This window comes from Eurytemora carolleeae, unplaced genomic scaffold, assembly GCF_000591075.1.
Source record: "Eurytemora carolleeae unplaced genomic scaffold, Eaff_2.0 scaffold831, whole genome shotgun sequence".
Taxonomy (NCBI): domain Eukaryota; kingdom Metazoa; phylum Arthropoda; class Copepoda; order Calanoida; family Temoridae; genus Eurytemora; species Eurytemora carolleeae.
In genome coordinates, this window is record NW_019396716.1 from 6,267 (window position 1) to 18,751 (window position 12,485).

At 30.4% G+C, this 12,485-nt stretch overlaps 1 long non-coding RNA gene across 1 annotated transcript in view; it reads right to left on the reverse strand.

Annotated features, from left to right (window-relative positions):
• Positions 1-11,887, reverse strand: part of LOC111707726 (uncharacterized) — a 15,799-nt gene extending 3,912 nt beyond the window's left edge. The window contains exons 1-2 of the long non-coding RNA XR_002766508.1: positions 11,678-11,887; positions 4,783-4,860 (exon numbers count right to left, since the gene is read on the reverse strand). This is a non-coding gene — a long non-coding RNA (uncharacterized LOC111707726). The remainder of the gene's footprint in view (positions 1-4,782; positions 4,861-11,677) is intronic.
• Positions 11,888-12,485: the final 598 nt, after the last annotated feature.

Consider the following 12,485-nt stretch of genomic DNA (forward strand, 5'->3'; position numbering starts at 1 on the left):
AAAAGGAGGGGGGATAAGGAGCAGGAGAGGGATGAGAGAAGAGAAATAGAGGTGGGCGAGGGGAACTGGAGAGGTATGAGAGGGTAGAAATGGAGGTGGGAGAGGAATGAGAGGGGAGAAATGGAGGGGGAGGGGAAATTGGGGGAATTAAAGGAGGGGGGAGGGATAGGGAGATTGAAGGAATAAGGGAGGGGAAGAGGAGGAGGGGTTGTCCTCCTCTTTAATGAAATAGTTCAAGGTAAAAAAATACTGAGAGAATTCCTGTCCTAGACTTATTGAAAATTCTTGCTTTTCCCAACTTTGCCTAGATTTCTACCAAACCAAACTAAGGAATAGATTTGGTTTGATTTGAACTACAAATGTATACAACATAAAGTTAATTTCATTCAGTGCAAAATGTTAATATAACGTGTTTAAAGTAAAATACAGTGATAACCAGAAAACTCTGGAATAGTAAGACGACTTTTAGAGTCAAGTTTTAACTTAAAAAGTTCAATGACGACAAAACACAGCAATTATGCAGTGAAAAAAAGACCCATTTCACAAATAAGTGATTTAATAAGTGTATAATAAACCTATTTTGCTTCGTAACACCATCATATACACTTAAATATTGCTATAATGTCGTCTTCCTATTCCATTGTTATCTGGTTATCACCGTATGAATAAATGATAAGCATTCATCAGAAAGGCAATATGTTTTATTGAACGTGAACGTCCATGGCAAAAATCGTTTGAAACGGAAAATCAGTTAAACGCATATTGTAAGCATTACTCAATATTACTCACTACTGGGTAAAGATTACTCAATATTACTCGCTACTGGCTAAAGATTACTCAATATTACTTGCCACTGGCTAAAGATTACTCATTTTATTCACTACTGGCTAAAAATTACTCAATATTGCTCACTACCGAGTAAAGATAACTCGATATTAACTCGCCACAGGGTAAAGACTAATTTATATTACTCGTTACTGGGTGAAGATTACTCAATATTACTCACTAATGGGTAAAGATTACTCAGTATTACTCACTACTGAGTAGAGATTACTTTATAATACTTGCTATACTGGGTAAAGATTGCTCAGTATTACTCACTACTGTTTAAAGAAAACTCAACATTACTTGCTACTGAGTAAAGATTACTACATATTATACCAATACTGAGGAAATATTACTAAATATTACTCCCTACTGGGTAAAGATTACTCAATGTTACGCACTGCTGTTACTCACAACTGAAAACTGAAAGATGAAGAGAATACTGAGAAAGCTAGGTAGAAGTTTATCCAGCTGAGAGAACATATCAATAGATAGATAGAAGGATTGGTAGATAGATAGTTAGATAGACTAGCATGTAATAAATACTGCAATCCCCATATTTTGTTAACCTGAACCACACTTGACTAACCAGAGTGAGCAGCATTCGGTTTCTTCTATTTGAAATCAAACGAGTTTTGGTCTTTAATTCAATAATCATATACTTTACGGATTTGTTAATTTTATACATTTTTATTCAAAATGCATATGCCAACAAAAAAGTATTTAAGAAAAAAGGCTAACAAATTATGTTTAATGGGTCAAATTGTGATCGAAAATCACAGCTTTCTGGAATATTGACAGAACCGTGAAATCCACGTGGAACATACCTAGATATATTACGTTGTACATCGTCTGCAAATCCTGTATATATCTGCGCTAATCTTGAAAATACGAATATTAAACTTAATCTGTAACATAGCTATCTAAATACTAATTAGTTAGAATAGACTCCACTTTGATTGCGGTGATAGAAGTAATTTAGTCCCTGTTAAAAACATACGAGCTGAGATCGCGCCTAGAGATTTGGCATTGATAAAATAAGAGCTTGTTTGATAGCTACGCTTGTGTCCCTATGTGACATTCAGAGCCGATAAGATCATGCCCATTGGTTTGGTATTGATCGTTTAAGAGCTTGTTTGATAGCTACGCTTGTGTCCCTGTGTAACATTTACAGCAGATGAGATCATGCCCATTGGTTTGGCATTGATCGTTTAAGAGCTTGTTTGATAGCTACGCTTGTGTCCCTGTATGACATACACAGCAGCTGATCATGTCCATTGGTTTGGCATTGATCGTTTAAGAGCTTGTTTGATAGCTACGCTTGTGTCCCTGTGTGACCTTCAGAGCCAATATTCCACGTTGAAACATAGAAATAGACTAGCAGTAAAACAGTAATTTCTAGATAAAAAGATGGTTAGATAGATGGATAGAGATAAAAAGCAGAAAAACATCCAGACAGATAGATAGCCAAATAAACAATACCAAATAGATACATGGTATTTATCAAGGTACTAATGCAAGGAAAGTTATTTAAGAGGTGTACGCATTTTTTGTACTGCAGTGCACTGTCTTTGGGCGGAAAGGTAAACACAAGACGGATGTCAAAACCTGGACATGGAATCAATTTTTACAAAAAAAAATCTATGAACTATTCTAGTCATAAGAAAATATTATATGAATTTTCAAAATTATCAAAATTAAATGCTTTTATCTTCCTCGGATACTAGACGAACACTGATGCATCTATTCTTGTTTACAAATTCCGCCCAGAGAGAACTGGTTTCAACATGTACGCAGAGTATGCGCGACAGCAATTAACTTTCCTTTCATTAGTACCTTGGTATTTATTTTGTTGTTGAGTAAAAACTAAAAGAACACTAGATAACCTTTATTTTATGACTAATGCAACCGCTTTATTTGTAAAGCAATATTTTAATATTAAATAAAACAATCCTATACAAAATTAACTTAAAGGAACTGTAAGCATAATTTCAAGTGACCCTCCATGCAAAGATGAAAATGTCTTATCTACAACCACATTATAGATTCAGCCTGCGATGCAAAGCCTCGGGCTTTAATTTAACGGTTCTAACTTTTATGTACTTAACATGAAGATTTAAAAACTATAATACACTTGGTTTTCGCTTATAGTCTTTAGGAAGAAATTAGCATAATTAGAATCGATTTTTACGTGAGAGCTTGACATTTTTATATGTCGTCTTAGAAATTAGAATTAATTTGTGACATTCAGTCGTCAACCTACATATACATTTATGATTCTTGAAACAATAATAACAAAATCATCCTTGTACGTCCTGGTATTCCGAAATGTGGTCTGACTATTTTGTGTTGTCAATATTGCCGGAGATATTCAGAATTTTGTTCGGATTTCACTAGTTTATTAAAATTTAAAAAAATTGTCGAAATCTGAATGAACTTCTTAATAACTCTTAGTAACTCTAGGATTTTACTTCTAAACTTAGGTTTACGTATAATAAATGCCATAAATTACTTCAATGATCAAAGGCGACCTTCATTTTGTCATGACTAATGTCATGTTTCATGGGACATCCTGTATATCTCCTGTAAAGGCGGAGCAAGGGCGTGTACAGGGGTTGCAAGGGGGCCAGTGCCCCCCCCTAGACCTGTAAGGGGGGCGTAGTTCCTCCCTAGAACTCAGAGCTATCACACTGTAAAAATTTGAAACTGAAGAGTGAAGAACATAAAAAAAATTAATTTGCTGTTTTTTCTGCTAATTTTGTTTAAAGGAGAGATAAGTGCTTGTAAGGTAATTGGCATGTAATAATTGGACTGTATGTGACATGTGTACCTTTAAAGTATCCAAGAAGCCAAATGTTTTGAATTTACAGTGCAAATATCCCCCCCCCCCTGTCTGTCTGTCTACGCACTTGTGACAGAGTGCACGCTAGCGTACAGTGTTAATTCAACTCAAAAATACCGAATATTTAACGTCCAAAATGTTAATTCAACCCGAAAATACAGAATATTTAACGTCCAAAGTACTAATTCAACTCAAAAATACCGAATATTTAACCTCCAAAGTGCTAATTAAACTCAAAAACACCGAATATTTAACGTCCAAAGTGCTAATTCAACTCAAAAATACCGAATATTTAACGTCCAAAGTGCTAATTCAACTCAAAAACACCGAATATTTAACGTCCAAAGTGCTAATTCAACTCAAAAATACCGAATATTTAACGTCCAAAGTGCTAATTCAACTCAAAAATACCGAATATTTAACGTCCAAAGTGCTAATTCAACACAAAAATACCGAATATTTAAAATCCAAAGTGCTAATTCAACTCAAAAATACCTAATATTTAACGTCCAAAATCGTTTTTCCAAAATTCAAAAGTAAAAATCTATTTTCTTGGAATCCTAGAAGACAAAAGTAAATATTTAGTAAATATAAAACAAAATATTTATGTAGATTTAATAATTCCGACATCGTGGATGTCAACAATTTTAAAAGGTACTGTTGTGAATAGGACACGCCACTTTGCAAATGGAAGGTCACTTGAAATTATGCCTCTTCAGCCCCTTTCCGTGTAAGGTCTTGATTAAAGAAAAAATACATTTTAATGCAATGAACATTTGGCGTTAATCTTTAATTAACTACATTCACATTTTTTTAAAGAAAACTTCTGAAACCTTTAAACGTTCAGAACACTTTATTCTCCCTAGAAAGCTGGATATATCATTGGGTGTACTGTCTTGCCTTTCAAAGTCTGTGTGTTCTATACACTTTACCGCCAGCTCTAGCTGCTTAAAAGTTGGCCCGGTACTTGAAATAAACTGCAAGTTTGCACTGGGACTGGAGTGATATTTTGTCCTTTTAACTGTCCCGGAAGAACATCATTTACCTCAAGATTAGAGAAACCATTAAGGGTAATTTATCTTAGAATTGTAGAATAATAATAGTATAAGATAAACCTTAGATTAGTAGAACAGTAGAGTAGACACAAAATAAACCTGAGAGTAGCAGAGTAACAGAGCAGACACAGAATAAACCTAGGATTAGAAAATAGTAAAATAAAACTAAAATAAATCTTAGAATCGTAGAATAGTAGAGTAGACACAAAATAAATCTTGGATTAGTAGAATGAATATTAGAGTAGACACAAAATAAATCTTAGACTAGTAGAATGAATAGTAGAGTAGACGCAAAATAAATATTAGATTAGTAGATTAGTGGGGTAAAACCATAATAGATCTTAGATTTGTAAAATAGATAGAGCAAACACAAGATAAATATTATATTAGTAGAATAGTAGAGTAAGCACAAAATGAAACTTAGATTAGTAGAAATGTAAAGTAGGCACAAAATAAACCTTAGATTAGTAGGATAGTAGAGTAGACACAAAATAAACCTTAGATTTATAGAATAGTAGTGTTGACACAAATTAAACCTTATATTTTTGAAAAAAAAGTAGGGTAGGCCTAAAGAAATCTTAGATTAGTATAAGATTAGAGCAAACACAAAATAAACCTTAGATTAGTAGGATAGTAGAAAAGACCCAAAATAAACCTAAGATTAGTAGAATAGTAGAGTAGACACAAAATAAACCTTAGATTAGTAGAAAAGTAGATTAGACACAAAATAAACCTTAGTTTAGTAAAATAGTAAAGTAAACACTAAATAAACCTTAGATTAATAGAATAGTAGAGTAGAAACAAATTAAATCTTATATTTTTGAAAAAAGTATAGTAGACCCAAATAAAACTTAGATTAGTAGAATAATAGAGTAAACCAAAATAAACCTTAGATTAGCAGGATAGTAGAGAAGACACAAAATAAACCTTAGATTAGTAAAATAGTAGAGTGGACTCAGAATCAGACTTAGATTAGTAAAATAGTAAAGTAGACACAAAATAAACCTTAGGTCAGTAGAACAGTAAAACCAAATTAAATCTCAGATTTGTAGAATAGCAGAGCAAACACAAAAAAGACTCTAAGATTAGCCGAATAGAAGAGTAGAAACAAAATAAACCTGAGATTGGTAAAATAGTAGAGTAAAACCAAAATAAATCTTAGATTTGTAAAATAGTAGAGCAAACACAAAATAAACCTTAGAATGGTAAAATAGTAGAGTAAAGCCCAAATAAATCTTAGATTTGCAAAATAGTAGAGCAAACACAAAATAAACCTGAGATTGGTAAAATAGTAGAGTAAAATCAAAATAAATCTTAGATTTGTAAAATGGTATAGAGCAAACACAAAATAAACAAAAGATTAGTGGGCTAGTAGAGTTGACACAAAATAAACCTTAGAATAGTAGAATAGTATAGTAGACACAAAATAAACCTGAGATTAGTAGAATAGTATAGTAGACACAAAATAAACCTTAGATTAGTAGAATAGTAGAGTAAACACAAAATAAACCTGAGATTAGTGGAAAAGTGGAGTAGACAAAAAATAAACCTTAAATTAGTAGAAAAATGGACTAGAATAAATTTTGCTAAACTTCTGAAAAAAGGAGGAGGGTTTAGAGATAGAAGGGAGTCGAAAAGGACCAAGTGAATTGAATGAAGATGATGGGGTAAAAGTATTTTTTTTCACGGGAATTTCTAACAATTACTTATGAGTATTATTATGATCTGTATCTAATAAAAATACAAGCAACAAGCCTCGTTTACGGTGAACAGAAAAAAAACACAATGCACTTTAGGGTGGGTCGATTCCAAGCTCAGGGCTATAGTAATTTACCTGTACCTAAATATTATAAGAACTCTTCAAATCCAAAATTTAAAGGAAATACTAGATAAACAAATCACTTTAGGACCGAAAAAATCTTCAAAATATATCGATATGATATTATAATATAAAAGATATATCTCAAGTCGCTGTCCACATATTTATGTTATTAGGTTAATTATTATATGATTCATAGCCCAAAAAATGTTTTATGCAAAATGCTCAATACAAAAACTAGTTGTTGTCTCTAATTAGCGAATCCAGCTGTGAAATCAATTGTGGACTGTGGACAAATTTTTTAATACCACTTTTGATATATTTTTGTCTTTTTTTCGGTTTTTGTCACTTTGTCAAATTATTTGGATTTTATCATGGTACATACTTCATGATTAATTTTATTAAAGACGTGATATGCTTTACAGTATTGTACTATTATCTATATTTTTACGCGGAGCTATAAAGTTTCATCAGTTGTCGGATTTTCTTTTAAAAAAAATCAAATGTTTTAGCAAATTTGTTTCAATACAAATACAGGTTGTAAAGTACAATACAAGTTGCATAAAGTGTATATACAGGTGTAAAGTACAAATATAAGTTGTATAATACAAGTACAGGTTGCAAAGTACAAATACAGGTTGTATTGTACAAATACAAGTTGTGAAGTATAAATACAAGTTGTAAAGTATAAATACAGGTTGTAATTTGTAAAGTATAAATTCAGGTTGTAAAGCACAAATACTAGTTGTTTAGTATAAATACAGGCTGTAATTTGTAAAGTATAAATACAGGTTGTAAATTTTAAAGTATAAATTCAGGTTGTAAAGTACAAATACTAGTTGTTTAGTAGAAATGCAGGTTGTAATTTGTAAAGTATAAATTCAGGTTGTAAAGTACAAATACTAGTTGTTTAGTTTAAATACAGGCTGTAATTTGTAAAGTATACATACAGGTTGTAATTTGTAAAGTATAAATTCAGGTTGTAAAGTACAAATACTAGTTGTTTAGTAAAGTGTAGAGTCAAGCTGTAATTTGTAAAGTATAAATTCAGGTTGTAAAGTACAAATACTAGTTGTTTAGTATAAATACAGGCTGTAATTTGTAAAGTATAAATTCAGGTTGTAAAGCACAAATACAAGTTGTTTAGTATAAATACAGACTGTAATTTGTAAAGTATAAATACAGGTTGTAATTTGTAAAGTATAAATTCAGGTTGTAAAGCACAAATACAAGTTGTTTAGTATAAATACAGACTGTAATTTGTAAAGTATAAATACAGGTTGTAATTTGTAAAGTATAAATTCAGGTTGTAAATTACAAATACTAGTTGTTTAGTATAAATAAAGGTTGTAATTTGTAAAGTATAAATTCAGGTTGTAAAGTACAAATACTAGTTGTTTAGTATAAATACAGGCTATAATTTGTAAAGTATAAATACAGGTTGAAAAGTACAAATACTAGCTGTAAAGTGTAGAGTCAAGTTGTAATTTGTAAAGTATAAATACAGGTTGTAAAGTTCAAATTATTTTTCAAAACAGTTTGAATCATGTTCCTTTGAATAAGTTTACAGAAACAAGTTAGCGCAACACTAATGAATATAGTCCTTCTGACACTCAGGAGGACTTGGGGAGGGGGGATGAAGAGTCCCCCAGGGATGATATTTTTTAATTAGAGTTGACCCCCCCCCCCCCCAATTATAAAACAAGTTGAGTTTTATTCTCTGTTTTTCTTAGCACGCGTTTGCGCCAACATTTCTGTTTTTTCAAGTGACAAATGAGTAAAACTCCTCTACATAGGAAAATTATAGATTTGAAGAAAATATGCATTTCAAGCAACTTACTGAGAAGAAAAAGTTTACAGGCAGACGAAATTTTTCTTCTTTTGTGACCATTAAGTTGCCATTTGAGGTTGATTTTGTCTTGAATTTGATATTTCTTAAATTTCTTCATTTTTTTATCTTTCCTTTCTCCTTTCATACTTTTTCGCTTATCTTTTTTATTTCTCTTCCCTGTTTGGTCAAATTTAGATTTCTTTTCCCACAAATAATCAATGTTCATGATTTTAGGGATTTTTCCAAAAGAAAATCTAACATTTGATTTTAAGAAATTGTGTCTTTGTCACAAACTCAAATTTGTAAATTCCTTTGTCTTTGCAACCTGATATTTTTTACCTTTGATATTTCTAAGTTTGATTATTTGATCTAACAGAATTATTAATAGTTTAAAATATGTAAGTTTTATGACTTTTGAATGCAAAGATATAGGGATGAGAAAATGGGAGTTTGTGCAATTAGGACTCAAATCCTTTTGATTAAAAAATAAAAATAAAATTTTATATTACTATTTATACAGAATATTTTGCAGTAACTTATTTAATGGAATATTTTACCAGTTTCATTTTTACGAATATTTCATTAGCATTTCTACACCTCTATTAAAAACATAGATGTTAATTTTCTCATTAATTAATTAATTGTAAATTTTTTATCTCTGAAAACTCATAATAACATAAATATTTCCTTCTATTTAATTGAATCCAATCAATTAATAATTAGCTAACCTTTCTGGGGATAATTATTATTATAATTCACTCGTAAGCTGTAATTCATAACAGAAATACTATAAAACCCTCTTTTAAATCTTAATGCCCGATTTATATCCCTTCATCCTTTCACCAGATTTCTGCCTTGAACATTTCCTTCCCTTTCTCTGCTGCATAAATAAAACATTAACATTGACTTTAAACAATTCGTGAAAGTTTATGATTGTCATTATATAATGTTAACATTAACATTAACATTAATGTAATGATGTTGTGATTTTGTTGATCTTTTACGATCAGCGGTTCATTGGATTTTAAGATCGTTGCGATCATAGTTATCTAAGGGTATTATACCCCTGCTGTATATACATAAATGACGGTTAATTTTGTTGTTTACTTGAAAATTCGGGAACAAGCCAAGCTGAGTTTATTTATAACCCAAGCCACGCCGTCCGTTATCTCGGAGGGGGTTGTGCTGGGGATGTCGGCCCGATAGGCCGGGAAAGCTAGGGTTAAAATCCAAGCAGGGTTCCCGGAGAAAAGCAGTTCACCACGAACCCTTTGGGTGTGAGGTGAAGGAATATCCTGATCATTCTTCTACTGTTGACTGCTATTTATTTTGCATATAAATCGTATAGTATTTTCTTTCTCAATGTTTGTATAAAGTAAAATAAATTGTAAAACCATCTCTCGGAATATTTGACGTATGAGTTGTTGCATTGAATTTTTTTATCATATTCTAGATTAACATTAACATTGACTCTGAAAAATTCATTGAAGTTAATCGTTATCAGTGTATAATGTTAACATCAACATTAACATTGACTTTAAACCTTTCATGAAAGTTCATGATTGTCATTATATAATGTTAACATTAACATTTACATTAACATTAAAATTAACATTAACATTGACTTTAAACCTTTCATGAAAGTTTATGATTGTCAGTATATAATGTTAACATTAACATTAACATTAACATTAACATTGACTTTAAACCTTTCATGAAAGTTTATGATTGTCATTATATAATGTTAACATTAACATTAACATTAACATTAACATTAACATTGACTTTAAACCATTTATTAAAGGTTATGATTGTCAGTATACAATGTTAACATTAACATTAACATTAACATTAACATTAACATTAACATTAACATTAACATTAACATTAGCATTAACATTAACATTGAATTTAAACAATACGTAACATTAACATTAACATTAACATTAACATTAACATTAACATTAACATTAACATTAACATTAACATTAACATTAACATTAACATTAACATTAACATTAATATTAACATTAACATTAACATTGACTTTAAACAATTCGTGAAAGTTTATGATTGTCAATTTATAATTTTAACATTAACATTAACATTAACAATAACATTAACATTAATATTGACTCTAAAAAATTCATTCATTCAACATTTATATGTCAATATCAATTAACATTACAGTTGTATGTAAATATTAACATTAATTAAATTAATAAATAACATCAATGGTCTCATAAAGAGCCTCTAATGTACTTTTATATAGAATTTCTCTAAGCATTCATTTTTTGCCTCAGTCAACAGTGAATGTATTGTAAATTGGTAATGGTAAATAGGCATGCATGATATCATACAAGCCGATTTACAATATACCATATCAATTGCATTATGATGCAATTCCTTAAATGAAAAGGCACTTACAATTTCATGGAGAGTCCTTTTCTTTTTTTAGTCTGCAATTGTGTTTGGTATTTAACAATAATGGTTTCCTTGAACTTAATTTAATGAATTTGGTCTGCCTACCGCCGGTTCAAATCCCTCCTTAATCTTTAAGTTGTAATGTAATGTAGGTTCAAAGTAGGGTTTGCAGCGAAAAGAAAAAATCGTTTCGCGAAAATTTCACAAAAAAAATTTCGCGAAAATTTTTGCACTTCGTACGCTTGTGAAAAATGCAAACATTTTTGCGAAAAATCCTTCAAAAAAGACAAATTACAGCTTCAACACCTAAGGGTTTTGCGAAATATTTCGCTTCGTATTTTTCGCTTCATACATTTTCGTGAAAAAGTGAAAAAAAATTTCGCATTTTTTCGCGAAACGTTTCGTTCGCTGCAAACCCTACAAAGTCGAACAATGTGTTAATTAGTTTTTGTTATTTTGTATCTCTCTTCAGAGAATGAAAACGGTTTTTTTGCTGCCTGAGTCAACATTGTATAAAATGCAAAGGCTCAAACGTGTTGAAACTATAAATCAAACTAAATGATTAACTTTCTTTAAGACTTTCTTCTTCAACTTAAAAAGATGNTTGCATATTTGTATAGATTATTAGTTGTATTGAGAGGAATCAGTTTCAGGTTTCCTTTCAATAAGACCCAGACAACAAGTTTTTTCGATGGGTAGACTTGTGAATATAATGAGCAAGTTTTCTTTATAGATGTTTATTTTCAACCTTCTCATTTAAACTAAACACTCGTCAAAAGCACATAACTGAAATATACAAAATAGTTAAGATATATAACTTGATAAATATGCATACACTTATGCATACAATCTAAAGATTATTTAAGGATTACAACTATTACCTTTTTATATTGATAAATTCATCTTGGAAACTGTCTCCACACCTGTGAAAGGTGCGGAGTTTAAATGGAAACTACCTGCTTTGTATTGTAAGATAGACAAACAGTAATGTCGTCTTTTATAAATATATCAAAGCTAAACATTAGTTTAGGATTTTAAAACGGCTTATTCGACAATTCTTATAATAGATATATTATATAGAAATGCGCAATTGTTTTTTATTTATGTTGAGTAAAGTTAATTTCAGTTGCATATACTCTGCGTTCATATTGAAACCAGTTCTCTCTGGGCGGTATTTGTAAACAAGAATAGATGCATCAGTGTTCGTTTAGTATCCGAGGAGGTTAAAAGCTTTTAATCTTGATTATTTTGATAATTCACATACTAGATGCATAATAGTTTCCTATGACCAGAATATTTCATTGATTTTTCATGTGAAAGATGGATCCCATTTTTCAAAATTATAAACATTGATATCTAATTCATACTTGATCAGGCAAAGCATTTAAAGGTATCGTTGTGAATCTTTGTTTGGTGGGTAACTTGAAATTACACTTACAATCTCTTTAAAAAATGTTTGCAAAATATTCTTCAGAGTTTAAGTATTTTTTTTCTCTAAAACTTGATTTTACTTATAGAACTTGCAAGATTATACTGTTTAATGCAGGTTTTAAAAATAAAGCTCTCAATCAAGAATATTTTGATAATGGAAGCAAAGAATTATGGATATGAAGAGGATGTTGAGTTTATTTCAAAACAAACTTTTTAACTTGACATAAATCTGCATTATTCATGTTCACTAATATTAGT